Genomic DNA, 13,980 nt, shown 5'->3' with positions numbered 1-13,980 from the left:
AGTTCCTGCAAGATTAAGGCATTGATGCTATGACTGGCCCGCCCGTTGCCCAGACCTGAATCCAATTGAGCACATCTGGGACATCATGTCTAGCTCCATCCACCAACGCCACGTTGCACCACAGACTGTCCAGGAGTTGGCGGATGCTTTAGTCCAGGTCTGGGAGGAGATCCCTCAGGAGACCATCCGCCACCTCATCAGGAGCATGCCCAGGCGTTGTAGGGAGGTCATACAGGCACATGGAGGCCACACACACTACTGAGCCTCATTTTGACTTGTTTTAAGGACATTACATCAAAGTTGGATCAGCCTGTAGTGTGGTTTTCCACTTTAATTTTGAGTGTGACTCCAAATCCACACCTCCATGGGTTGATAAATTGGATTTCCATTGATTATTTTTGTGTGATTTTGTTGTCAGCACATTCAACTATGTAAAGAAAAAAGTATTTAATACAATTATTTCAGTCATTCAGATCTAGGATGTGTTATTTTAGTGTTCCCTTTATTTTTTGAGCAGTATATATATATATATATGAAACTACAAACTGCTGTCTGTTGTAATGGATTTGCAATAGCATAAGCAAGACACATTGCATCAGGGCGTAACATTGACCATTTGTGTGATGTAATCTTTATATTTATACTGCCATATAGGCAACAGTCTGCCTCTTGTTAAGCCAATGTTTGCAATGAAAAAAAGACCATGTAATCGCTATTGACTGCCCGTGTCATGCTTTTTTGATATGCTATGCAGTCTACATATAGCTTTCCTAAATAGCTGCATGTAACTCCCCTCCTGACAAAAAAAAACATGAAATGGCTTGACAATCTGTTTGTGTCTTGCTTAGATTTGCAATAGCCTAGGCTACTGTGACAACTGACAAATTACTTTGTGAATAAGCTGCGTCACAGGGTGACTGAACCGCAGCTGTAAGGAGGTAGGCTAGAGCAAATATTCCCAAACTGGGACACGCCAAATATAAATGTGACTCACATTTTCAAATAGTCCATACATGATAGATAGATACACACAGAAAAAAAATAACATCCTCTCACTGTCAACTGCATTTATTCTCAGCAAATGTAACATGTTCCACAGACATGTGACGAACAGAAAGTGAATAATGTGTCCCTGAACAAGGGGGAGGGGTCAAAAGTAACAGTCAGTATCTGGTGTGGCCACCAGCTGCATTAAGTACTGCAGTGCATCTCCTCCTCATGGACTGCACCAGATTTACGAGTTCTTGCTGTGAGATGTTACACCACCAAGTCACCTGCAAGTTCCCGGACATTTCTGGGGGGGAATGGCCCTAGCCCTCACCCTCCGATCAAACAGGTCCCAGACATGCTCAATGGGATTGAGATCCGGGCTCTTCGCTGGCCATGGCTGAACACTGACATTCCTGTCTTGAAGGAGATCACGCACAGAACGAGCAGTATGGCTGGAAGAATTGTCATGCTGGGAAGGTCATGTCAGGATGAGCCTGCAGGAAGGGTACCACATGAGGGAGGAGGATGTCTTCCCTGTAACGCACAGTGCTGAGATTGCAGGCAATGACCACAAGCTCAGTCCGATGATGCTGTGACACACCGCCCCAGACCATGACGGACCCTTCACCTCCAAAATCGATCCAGAGTACAAGCCTCGGTGTAACACTCATTCCTTCGACGATAAACGCGAATCCGACCATCACCCTTGGTGAGACAAAACCGCGACTCGTCAGTGAAGAGCACTTTTTGCCAGTCCTGTCTGGTCCAGTGACGGTGGGTTTGTTCCCATAGGCAACGTTGTTGCCAGTGATCTCTGGTGAGGACCTGCCTTACAACAGGCCTACAAGCCCTCAGTCCAGCCTCTCTCAGCCTATTGCAGACTGTCTGAGCATTGATGGAGGGATTGTGCGTACCTGGTGTAACTCGGGCAGTTGTTGTTGCCATCCTCTACCTGTCCCGCAGGTGTGATGTTTGGATGTACCGATCCTGTGCAGGTGTTGTTACACGTGGTCTGCCACTGCGAGGACGATCATTTGTCCGTCCTGTCTCTCTGTAGTGCTGTCTTAGGCGTCTCACAGTACGGGCATTGCAATTTATTGCCCTGGCCACATCTGGAGTCCTCATGCCTCCTTGCAGCATGCTTAAGGCACGTTCATGCAGATGGGCAGGGACCTTGGGCATCTTTCTTTTGGTGGTTTTCAGAGTCAGTAGAAAGACCTCTTTAGTGTCCTAAGTTTTCATAACTGTGACCTTAATTGCCTACCGTCTGTAAGCTGTTAGTGTCTTAATGACCATTCCACAGGTGCATGTTCATTAATGATTTATGCTTCATTGTACAAGCATGGGAAACGGTGTTTAAAGCCTTTACAATGAAGATCTGTGAAGTTATTTGGATTTTTACAATTATCTTTGAAAGACAGTGTCCTGAAAAAGGGTTGTTTCTTTTTTGCTGAGTTTATATTCAATGTGCGGGACAAAATTGAGGCTATGATTAAAAAGTTGAAAATTGAATTTAAATCAGAAGTCACTGCCAGATTTCTGGATTGGGCTGCACTCAGAGTATCCTGCCTTGGCAAATCGCGCTGTTAAGACACTGATGCCCTTTGCAACCACGTACCTATGTGAGAGTGGATTCTCAGCCCTCACTAGCATGAAAACTAGATACAGGCACAGACTGTGTGGAAAATGATTTAAGACTCTCTCCAATACAACCCAACATTGCAGAGTTGGGTGCATCCTTTCAAGCACACCCTTCTCATTAACCTGTGGCAAGTTATTTGTTCATCGAAAATGGTGAATAAGGTTTTATATGTAAGATGGTTAAATAAAGAGCAAAATTATTGATTATTATTTGTGCCCTGGTCCTATAAGAGTTCTTTGTCACTTCCCATGAGCCGGGTTGTGACCAAAACATACTAATTCTTATGTTTAATAAATGTATTGTATGTGTGGCAGGCTTACAATGAAAACAACATTTGAGAGTGCGCTGACCCTGGTGCTAGAGGGGGTACGCAGCTGGAGGTTGAATGTGTGAAGGGGTAAGGAACTACAAAAAGTTTGGGAACCACTGGGCTAGTGGATTACACATGTGCAGAAACCTCTGTATTTTTACCAATATCAAGTCTGGTTTAAGAAAATCTGTAACTGCAGCCACTCCATTAATTCAAATTTAGACAAGGCTTGTTCATTGTTTAATAGGCTTAAAAACAAATACTGACGTTCATTCAGATATTTGATTAATTGTGCCCATCCCTATTAGTAGCTGGGACATAGCAGAGCCAAAAAGAGGTCAAGTGTAGGGGGAGGGGGGAATTTGGTGGCCCTGTCTAGAAACAACCCCCATCCCCTACGTCAGTGGTTCCCAAACAGGATAATTTGCACCCCCGGGGGTACTTGGCCAATCCACAGGGTATACTTGAGAAGACTCATGAGGTCATAGGACTACTGGTAAAATGCACACGAGGGGGAACTTCAGCGGTACTCCAGGCAGAGCAACATTTTTACAAAAATGGAACCACTGCCCTAGGTACCCTTTGAAAGACTATAGGTAGATGTGTGTCATATTGCTTATTCCTACGCAAACTAGAGGTCGACCAATTAATCGTCATGGCCGATTTCAAAGTGTTCATAACAAATCGGTAATCGGCCATTGCAATCCACGAGGAGACTGCGTGGCAGGCTGCCCACCTGTTGCGCAAGTGCAGCATCAAAAGGACCTTGTGGCTGCAAGGAGGCAAGGTAAGTTGCTAGCTAGCATTAAACTTATGTTATAAAAAACAATCAATTTTCACATAATCACTAGTAAACTACACATGGTTGATGATATTACTAGGTTAACTAGCTTGTCCTGCGTTGCATATAATCAATGGTTAATTTCTTATCGAATCACAACCTACTTCAACATTGCCAAACGGGTGATGATTTAACAAAAGCACATTTCAGAAAAAAAGCAAAAATGTTCCAAATTTACCTAACCATAAACATCAATGCCTTTCATAAAATCAATACAAAAGTATATATTTTTTAAAGAGATTCATGTTAGCAGGCAATATTAACTAGGGAAATTTTGTCACTTCTCTTGGGTTCAGCGCAAGCAGAGTCAGGGTATACAGTCGTGGCCAAATGTTTTGAGAATGACACAAATATAAATTTTCACAAAGTCTGCTGCCTCAGTTTGTATGACGGCAATTTGAATTGCAATTAATTGCAAAAGTCCCTCTTTGCCATGCAAATGAACTGAATCCCCAAAAAACATTTCCACTGCATTTCAGCCCTGCCACAAAGGGACCAGCTGACATCATGTCAGTGATTCTCTCATTAACACAGGTGTGAGTGTTGACGAGGACAAGGCTGGAGATCACTCTGTCATGCTGATTGAGTTTGAATAACAGACTGGAAGCTTCAAAAGAAGAGTGGTGCTTTGAATCATTGTTCTTTCTCTGTCAATCATGGTTACCTGCAAGGAAACACGTGCCGTCATCATTGCTTTGCACAAAAAGGAAGGCAAGGATATTGCTGCCAGTAAGATTCCACCTAAATCAACCATTTATCAGATCATCAAGAACTTCAAGGAGATCGGTTAAATTGTTGTGAAGAAGGCTTCAGGGCGCCCAAGAAAGTCCAGCAAGCGCCAGGACCGTCTCCTAAAGTTGATTCAGCTGCAGGATCGGAGCACCACCAGTACAGAGCTTGCTCAGGAATGGCAGCAGGCAGGTGTGAGTGCATCTGCACGCAGAGTGAGGCGAAGACTTTTGGAAGATGGCCTGGTGTCAAGAAGGACAGCAAAGAAGCCACTTCTCTCCAGGAAAAACATCAGGAACAGACTGACATTCTGCAAAAGGTACAGGGATTGGACTGCTGAGGACTGGGGTAAAATCATTTTTTCTGATGAATCCCCTTTCTGATTGTTTGGGGCATCCGGAAAAAAGCTTGTCCGGAGAAGACAAGGTGAGCGCTACCATCAGTCTTGTGTCATGCCAACAGTAAAGCATCCTGAGATCATTCATGTGTGGCGTTGCTTCTCAGCCAAGGGAGCGGCTCACTCACAATTTTGCCTAAGAACACAGCCATAAATAAAGAATGGTACCAACACATCCTCAGAGAGCAACTTCTCCCAACCATCCAGGAACAGTTAGGTGACGAACAATGCCTTTTCCAGCATGATGGAGCACCTTGCCATAAGGCAAAAGTGATAACTAAGTGGCTCGGGGAACAAAACATTGATATTTTGGGTCCATGGCTAGGAAACTCCCCAGACCTTAATCCCATTGAGAACTTGTGGTCAATCCTCAAGAGGCGGGTGGACAAACAAAAACCCACAAATTCTGACAAACTCCAAGCATTGATTATGCAAGAACAGGCTGCCATCAGTCAGGATGTGGCCCAGAAGTTAATTGACAGCATGCCAGGGCGGATTGCAGAGGTCTTGAAAAAGAAGGGTCAACACTGCAAATATTGACTCTTTGCATCAACTTCATGTAATTGTCAATAAAAGCCTTTGACACTAATGAAATGCTTGTAATTATATTTCAGTATTCCATTGTAACATCTGACAAACATTTCTAAAGACACTGAAGCAGCAAAGTTTGTAGAAATTAATATTTGTGTCATTCTCAAAACTTTTGGCCACAACTGTATGTAGCAGTTTGGGCCGCCTTGCTCGTTGCGAACTGTGTGAAGACCATTTCTTCCTAACAAAGACCATCATTAATTTTTCCGAATTTTACATAATTATGACATATCATTGAAGGTTGTGCAATGTAACAGCAATATTTAGACTTAGGGTTGCCACTTGTTTGATAAAATATGGAACGGTTCTGTATTTCACTGAAAGAATAAACGTTTTGTTTTCGAAATGATAGTTTCCCGGGTTTGACCATATTAATGACCCAAGGCTCGTATTTCTGTGTGTTTATTATAATTAAGTCTATGATTTGATAGAGCAGTATGACTGAGGGGTGGTAGGCAGCAGCAGGCTCGTAAGCATTCATTCAAACAGCACTTTCCCGCATTTGCCAGCAGCTCTTAGCAATGCTTGAGGCACAGTGCTGTTTATGACTTCAAGCCTATCAACTCTCGAGACTAGCCTGGCAATACTAAAGTGCCTATAAGAACATCCAATTGTCAGAGGTATATGAAATACAAATGGTATAGAGAGAAATAATCGACGCGTCATAATTCCTATAATAACTATAGCCTAAAACTTCTTAACTGTTAATATTGAAGACTCATGTTAATTCTTGAGGCTACCTGGGACGTTAGCGTGCCACCTGTGGCGCACCCTATCAACAGCAGGTGCATTTCAAGAGCGGCAAATTTGAAACCAAATAAATGTACAAATTCAAATTTCTCAAACATACAACTAACTTACAGCCTTTGAAAGATAAACATCTTCTTAATCTAACCACGTTTACCGATTTCAAAAAGGTTTTACGGGGAAAGCATAAAGTTAGGTTATGTTAGGAGAGTACATTGACAATAGCTGTGTGCAATGCATTGTCGATTCAAAGACATGCCTCACCAAAACCATACAATCAGCTAAAATTATGCACTAACCTTTTACAATCTCCATCAGATGACACTCCTAGGACATTTTGTTAGACAATGCATGCATTTTTAGTTCTATCAAGTTCATATTTATATCTAAAAACAGTGTTTTACTATGGCGTTGATGTTCAGGAAATCGTTTCCCTCCAATACCGGCAGTCAAGTCATGACGACAAAATAATTAATTAATATTAGAAAACATTGCTAAAATATTATATTGTCATTCAAAGAATTATAGATTTACATCTCTTGAACGCAATGGACTTGTCAGATTTTAAATTAACCTTACTGGGAGATCACACTTTGCAATAATCTGAGCACTGCGCCAGACAAATACGCATCGCGATACAGACTAACCGCCATGTTGGAGGAATCTAAAATCGAAAATACTATATAAATAATCCATTACCTTTGATTCTCTTCATCAGATGTCACTTCCAAAGAGTCCCAGGTCCATAACGAATGTATTTTTGTTCAAAAAAGCTCATCATTTATGTCGAAAAACCTCCGTGTTGTAGCGCATGATCTAAGCCAGCCGGACTTCACTTCACTTCAAGAACGGAAAAAATATATTTCCGTTCGTTCAAACATGTCAAACGTTGTATCGCATAAATCATTAGGGCCTTTTTTAACCAGAACATGAATAAAATTCAAGGCGGACCATTGGGTTTTCTTTTAAAACGTTTCGGAATGAGAGTACCCACCATCAAATCGCGCGCCAGGGTGAATGATGGACCATCACGTTCCATGGCTCTTATTCGGTCAGATCTCACTGTAGAACACTCAAAACACTTTGTAAAGGCTGGGGACATCTTGTGGAAGCAATAGGAAGTGCCAGAATATAATTCACCCCCTTTGTTTTTCAATGGCATAGGCTCAAAGTCAATTCAACACATCAGGTATCCACTTCCTGTCAGAATCTGTCTCAGGGTTTTGCCTGCCAAATGAGTTCTGTTATACTCACAGACACCATTCAAACAGTTTTTGAAACTTTAGGGTGTTTTCTATCCATATATAATAAGTATATGCATATTGTAGTTACTGGGTAGGTGTAGGAGGCATTTAAAAATGGGCACATCTTTTTTCAAAAAATTCTCAATACTGCCCCCTATACCCTAACAGGTTAAAAGGAAAGCTTTCATATGTTCTGAGCAAGGAACTTAAACGTTTTTTATATGGCACATATTGCATTTTTGCTTTCTTCTCCAACACTGTGTTTTTGCATTGTTTAAACTAAATTGAATGTTTCATTATTTATTTGAGACTAAATTGATTTTATGTATTATATTAAGTAAAAAAAAAAAGGTAAAAAGTGTTAATTCAGTATTGTTGTAACTGTCATTATTACACACACACACAAACAATTTAAAAAAGGCATATTTTTTTTTTTTGGTCCTCCAATAAATTGGTATCGGCGTTGAAAATTCCTAATCGGTCAACCTCTAATGCAAACCTTTCTGATCCACCTACTGTGAGTGCCCACAGATACAGCATACCCTCTCGGAATCATAGCCTTAACTATTAGGGTGGGAAATGCAAAACTGACTTTGGGTCACTTTGAAACTATACCTTCATTATGTCCTGCACAGCCTGGCAGGCCCCCTCCTGGTCCTTGGCCACAATGACACCCTTCCCTGCAGCCAGGCCACTGGCCTTCACCACCAGAGCAGGAAAACTGGCCCTGGGGTCAGGGGTTAATTATATTTAAGTTCAGGAGATGGGTAGAAATTCAATGACACAGTGTTAAGATGATACACAGCGAGCAGACTCAAACAGGGACAGACTACCTGGACTAGTCCAATTAGAAACATTGTTTTCTGTAGCAAATAATTTTCCTATGGTGTGCCCTAATGAACATGACCTCTCCCCCCCCCCCCCAGTACTGACGTGCGGATGTAGCTGCAGGCCGCCTGGGGGTCAGTGAAGGAGCACCAGTGGGCTGTGGGGATGCCGTGACGGTCCATAAAGGCCTTGGAGAAACTCTTACTGGCCTCCAGCTGGGCAGACTTCGCCGAAGGGCCGAAACACTGGACCCCCGCCGCTTGCAGGTCATCTACCATGCCTGGGGGTGGGGGGTGCAGATGAGATTGGAACAAGGGAGAGGGACCAGAGAATGGGAGAAAAGGAAAAGCCTTATATTTATAGTGCATTGATAATAATTATACATTTAAATGAGTCAATTAAGAACAAATTCTTATTTATGATGACTGCAAACTTGGCAATTCCTTTGTACCTGTACTGTTTCAGATGGCTGAATATGAAATGGGGAAGATAAGTATGTGTGCCACTCACCTGCTGCCACAGGCACCTCGGGCCCTACCACCACCAGCCCCACGCTATGCTCCTTACAGAATTGAGCCAGGATGGAGTGGTTACTCACAGACACCTCTATGCAGAAGGGGGGGAGACACACACAAATTTCAGATGCAACGGAGTGGCTAAGAGTTTTACTAGATCATATGATTCCTGGTCATGTCAGGTGATCATAAAATACCCCAGACAGATCATGATATGCGAAACAGTTATGTGTGTCCTTCTCACCAGAGTTGGAGATCTTTCCACAGTTGGCGGTGCCAGCATTCCCCGGTAAAACCAGGACCTCCTGGATGTGTGGCGACTGTGCCAGCTTCCATGCCAGGGTGTGTTCCCGCCCACCACTGCCAATCACCAGCACCCGCTCTGCCATGGCAACTGAATGACAGGTAGATGGAAGAACCAAGCACAAAACAGGCACACGTGATCAAATCACATCCTCACACCAGGATGGTGCTCATTAAGACATCATGGAACTTTCATATAAAAATTTATTCTGTAGAACAGACATACTTCTCTGCCATGTAGAATAAAGAAACTTGTCAGCTCTATTCAATACATTTCTATCTGCAACCTTCAGAACATTGCACCCTTCTGAATTCAACCCAGGTTAGTCACTGGGCACTAACAGCGACAGTAAATAAAACAGCTTCTCAAGTCACTTTTAATTTATAATCCATAAAGGAAGCTATTTAATTGCATGTAAAAATGTACCTATGGTGCAGGGGGTCTGCAAATGAGCACCTTACCCAAGGCCTCATCACCAGGCTGCTGTGAAGGATTGGTGACCTTTTGCTGGGGCCTAGCACTTAAATCACCTATTCATATGTCACATTGGTAGGGACACGGCCACCCATAAAAATCTGTCTCCAATTAGTTGTCATTGTGCAAGAGCCCATTCTGTGTAGGGACCCATTAAAAACTGTAATTTGCATGAAAAAAAATATGTGCGCAACATATCATGTATAAGCGTGTTAAGGACAGTAGAAACAAGTTGAGGGGGACTAACATGTACAACCCCTTGAATACTGTATGCGTTTCATTTGCCTCAAAGACATTGTAGCTCAGGGATTGGCAGCCCAAGGTATGCAAACCCTTGAGCTACTGTGCCCATCATAATGACTTCAGATTTTTTGTTGGTCCCCAGCTGCATCAAAGTTTGCTATCACTGTTGTAGATGGACAATATTGGGGTTGAAGAAGTGGAGGACATGCCTTTGCCCCAATCAATACCCCCCCACACACAATAAACAAACCAAGGGGTCAGAGTTTAAACCAGTCCTATCTCCCATCTTACTGGAGCAATGTACAGTTGCCAAAAGTTATCTAACGTTGCAGATAGAAATGTGTGAATAGAGCCAATGTGCTTTCTTATACAACATATTAGAGAGGCATGTTTGATCTACATAGCATATTGCTATCTGAATGTTCAATCCTGCTGAACGTGCCCCTGGAAGATCATGGCTAGAATGGATAAATTGTCAAATTAACGTCAGATTTTACTTTTTATGGCAGGTTAGGAGAACTTAAGCAGCAGGCTAGGATAATTAGGTTAAGGTTTGCTTAAATGAAGAAAAAAATAATACGTGAATTTGACAAAAAGCTGGATCCCTTCCTGCCATGAACCGCCCCCCCCCCCCCCCCCCCCCGGAATGCCCTATAAGCCTCTGTACAAAATCTAGGTTACAGGATGTGCGTGGTTCCCAATTAGTCGAGTCGCTCCCTTTGATTGGAAACACGCACTTGTGACTCAAGTCAATGGAACTATTAATTTACAGTTTGAGAACTTTTGGAGAGATAATTTTGCTAAAAATGTACAAATGATTGTCCGCTGCCCATCGCTTTTTTTAAATCAGCACAATTGATGCAAGCAGTACTAAAACTACACGGTGGAAAGAGAGCTACTTTTTTACTCAATTTGATGACCAGTGATGGCAGAATGAGCCCACTGGCTACAATATAACAAATGTGGGTGGAATGCCTCCACAAGTAAAGTTAAACTACATAACTTAGATAGCTACAGCAGCTAGCAACAACTGTAACCAGTTAACTAAGTTACAGCGTTTGAGTTTAGCCACACTAACGTTTGCTAACAAGTTCATTGACGTATCTATATATTTGCAGCCACATGCAAAAATACTGCGGGGGAAAAAATCACCCTCTCGAAATTAGCCGTGTTCTTGTATTTTTATCTAGGCATTGTAGCCAACTTCCCAGTTGATTCCAAGTTGTCGTTAGCATCGCTTCACGATGGTAAAACTGACTCAGTGACCACACGCGCAACACTGCAAGTTCTCATTAAAAAAACTTAGTTGAAGTCTATTAAAGCCAAACGCACGTGTCGTGGCAAGTTCGTATTTTTGATAACAGCGCCCACGTCCAGATGTATTTTCCTTGCACTCAGCTAGGGGGAGACTATATTGTGTGCAGTAAGGACTGAGAGTATTGCAGCGTTAAAGTGCTAGTCGAAACTAGCAAACTCGTACATTTTCGACTTTATAACAGGTTGTAGTTATACACGTGCCGCGTTCAACCATTTAACAAGTCTGACTTTTCTTAGTTCCAACTATGACTTGAACAAAGCATATCAACTCTCAAACCACGTGGACCCTAAATGATACACAACTGTGTTTGTTTAGCATTTAAACGCGGGCCAAATAATGGATATATGTAACCTCTATAGGCCATTTATTTAGGTAGTGTCTAGTATAAGGTCTTAAGATAAAGTCTATCATGTACATATCAAGTTTTGTTTCTTGTAAAACATGTTTTAACTTCCTTAGCCTGTAGTAATTTTTTTTCATTCAGAGAATCATGGGAGTTGTAGATTTTAGGCCAACCCTATATTTTTTGCCTGTAGAGCATGGGTATTCAACACTTAAAGGCCCTGCGTGGTCAATCTGGGGTTCTGCATTGGCCGTGCTGCATTTTCGAGGATATGGCCTCTGCAGAAGTCAGGGTATTCATACATCTTGCTCTTTGTGGAGCAGCACAGACCTGTTGAGAAGGAAGTTGTTTAGATACAATCTGTTTTTGTCGCACTGCTTTTCTTTATCTTGGCCAGGTCGCAGTTGTAAATGAGAACTTGTTCTCAACTGGCCTACCTGGTTAAATAAAGGTGAAATAAATAAAAATATTGTCCAAAAAAATAAAACAGGACCTCCCACCCTCACCTACTGTCAGCCAATCATGCCAATGCAGAGCTATATGGACACCTCAGCATTGTAAAAGCCAATTTATGCTTGATCCAAAAATGAGGCACCATATGGATGGTGCGATGCAATTGGCGAGCGTCTGGAGGAATGCAGAGGCCACAATGAGTTAAGTACCGCATGGCAGTGTGCCTCTCAAATGTGTTAATAATGCGGATGGCTCCATATAGCTCTGCATTGACATGATTGATTGACCGTAGGGGGGAGGTCCTGTATAAACACAAACTCACTTCCTTGACAACTTCCTTCACAACAGCTCTGAACTGCTCCGCAAAGCAAGTATGAATGTCCTGACTTCAGCAAAGGCCATATCACCGTAAATGATTCAGCACAGCCAATGCAGATGTCGGATTGACCATGCAGCGTCTATTAATCCTTTTACAACATTTTAGATGCTCACGGCAATGCGGTACTGAGCTCACTTTGGCCTCTGCGCCAACGGAGGTTCCGTATTTACGTCACCATCTATACAGCGCCTCAGACCACATTTCCGGATGAAGCTTAAATTGGCTCTTACCTTATGAGGTCCGGAGCCTGCTAGTTTTCTGTTCTACTTGATAATTAATTGCAACCACCTGGTGTCCCAAGTCTAAATCAGTCCCTGATTAGAGGGTAACAATGAAAAAACGCAGTGAAACGGTCTTCGAGTTCCAGAGTTCAGTTTGAGACCTGTAGAGTATGTACTTTATTGAAACAAGTTTGTTAAATAAAAGGGAGTTGAATAAAAAGCATGAGCAGCCGCACACCCGTTGACAATTATTTTGTGTAGAGGTGCTGACTAACGGCAAATAAACTGTAAGCTCTGAGAGAACAACATTTTGAGCAAAAAGTTCATTCGTACCTCCCCCCAAATCCATCTATAGAAGCCTTCGGCAGGATTGTTGAAAATTATGAAAGTGACCTACTGAAAGACAAACAGAAACAGAAATCCTATGATAACCTGAGTATAGACGAGATAATGGCTCTTAAGGACTTTACAATCAGATCCTTCGATTATCATGAGAAAATGTGACAAAAGAAGAGCAATTTGCATACAAAACAAATGTGACTATGTGAATGAATGTCACTGACAAAGGTGACTTCTATCACAAACTGAATTGTGACCCTACCCTAGAATTCCAGCATAACATCTCATCCACAGTGGAAAACTGTTTGGAATCAGGGCAGATCACCAATAAAGAATGAGAATTTCTGTGAAATTTCATAAAATACCAACTTTTTATACAGTGGCTAAATTAATCAAAAAAGTGTCTCCTCCCCTAGGTAGACCCATTGTAGCTGCATTTGACTCTGTGATTCCAACATTTCTAAGTTTGTGGAACACCACATTAAACCGATGGTTGAGAATCTCCCATCTTACGTCAAATACAAGACATTAGTCACATGATCTCATTGATAGAGGGCTTAAGGATACCAGAGGGCACCCTGCTGGGCACTTTTGATGTGGAGAGCTTGTACACTAACAATCCACACACTGGAGGCTTGCAGGCACTGCAACACTTCCTTCAGCAGAGAGACCCTACCCTTGCTTCATCCAATGATTGCATCTTGTAACTCACTGAACTGGTATTATCCAAAAACTACTTTGTCTTTCTGTCAGACTTTTTCCTTCAAATTCGGGGTGTAACCATGGGCTTCCACTATGCAAACCTGTATGTGGGACAATTTGAGGAAGCACTCATTTACAAAACAGACACACCCCCTACTTTCTAAAACCTTCCTATGGAAGAGATACATAGATGATGTCTTTGTGCTCTGGGAAGAAAGTCAGCAGGAACTAAATTAATTCCAAACTCCGCTAAACGAGAGCTCTGAATATCTCCCATTTACCATGCAGACTGATGAGAGAAAAATAAACTACCTGGACTTATGGATCATCAAAGATAATGATCCATTACACACAGACTTATACACAAAGC

At 42.2% G+C, this 13,980-nt stretch overlaps 1 pseudogene; it reads right to left on the bottom strand.

The window, feature by feature from the left end:
* The window catches only part of LOC115195122 (trifunctional purine biosynthetic protein adenosine-3-like), a 30,880-nt pseudogene extending 21,657 nt beyond the window's left edge, over positions 1 to 9,223 (bottom strand).
* Between the last annotated feature and the right edge of the window lie 4,757 nt (positions 9,224 to 13,980).

The sequence above is a fragment of the Salmo trutta genome, chromosome 6, assembly GCF_901001165.1.
Source record: "Salmo trutta chromosome 6, fSalTru1.1, whole genome shotgun sequence".
Classification (NCBI taxonomy): domain Eukaryota; kingdom Metazoa; phylum Chordata; class Actinopteri; order Salmoniformes; family Salmonidae; genus Salmo; species Salmo trutta.
The sequence above is the reverse complement of the archived record's forward strand: the minus strand, read 5'-3'. Positions and strand labels throughout refer to the sequence as shown.